This window comes from Austrofundulus limnaeus, unplaced genomic scaffold, assembly GCF_001266775.1.
Source record: "Austrofundulus limnaeus strain Quisiro unplaced genomic scaffold, Austrofundulus_limnaeus-1.0 Scaffold1463, whole genome shotgun sequence".
In the NCBI taxonomy this organism is placed as follows: Eukaryota; Metazoa; Chordata; class Actinopteri; order Cyprinodontiformes; family Rivulidae; genus Austrofundulus; species Austrofundulus limnaeus.
The window spans coordinates 50,284-50,894 of NW_013953865.1; the positions used below are offsets into that span (position 1 = coordinate 50,284).

Below are 611 nucleotides of genomic sequence, written 5' to 3' on the forward strand. Positions count from 1 at the left end.
CCTGTTGTTACAGTCTACCTGTTGTTACAGTCTGCCTGTTGTTACAGTCTACCTGTTGTTACAGTCTGCCTGTTGTTACAGTCTACCTGTTGTTACAGTCTACTGTTGTTACAGTCTACCTGTTGTTACAGTCTACTGTTGTTACAGTCTACCTGTTGTTACAGTCTGCCTGTTGTAGTCTGTGACCTAAAGTCAGGACATCTTACATGTTGTGTTCCTTCAGCTGCCTTCAAACAGAGTTGTGATTATTGGCTTGTTTAATGATGCTTTAACATGATGTAACTGTCTTTACTTTAATAATCATGGGTGTGTGTACTCATTATTCTATAATGTTGTTAGGTTGTAGCAGCATCAAGCAGCAGGAAGTGAATGTGTACCTGTAACCTGAGTGATGTGATAACCTGAGTCATGTGATGACCTGTAACCTGAGTCATGTGATGACCTGTAACCTGAGTCATGTGATGACCTGTAACCTGAGTCATGTGATGACCTGTAACCTGAGTCATGTGATGACCTGTAACCTGAGTCATGTGATGACCTGTAACCTGAGTCATGTGATGACCTGTAACCTGAGTCATGTGATGACCTGAGTCATGTGATGACCTGTAACC

General features: G+C 42.1%; 1 protein-coding gene and 1 long non-coding RNA gene across 4 annotated transcripts in view; one reads left to right on the plus strand and one right to left on the minus strand.

Moving 5' to 3' along the window:
• papolg (poly(A) polymerase gamma) overlaps nt 1-611 on the plus strand; it is a gene marked incomplete in the record, with an annotated part of 34,226 nt that overhangs the window by 26,125 nt on the left and 7,490 nt on the right.
• Nucleotides 1-611, minus strand: part of LOC106535476 (uncharacterized) — a 4,122-nt gene that overhangs the window by 1,970 nt on the left and 1,541 nt on the right. Inside the window, exon 3 of one of the 2 annotated variants that reach the window (XR_001312447.1) lies at nt 19-603. This is a non-coding gene — a long non-coding RNA (uncharacterized LOC106535476). Of the gene's footprint in view, nt 1-6; nt 604-611 lie in introns of those variants that run through there. The other variant, XR_001312446.1, reaches the window with a different exon arrangement.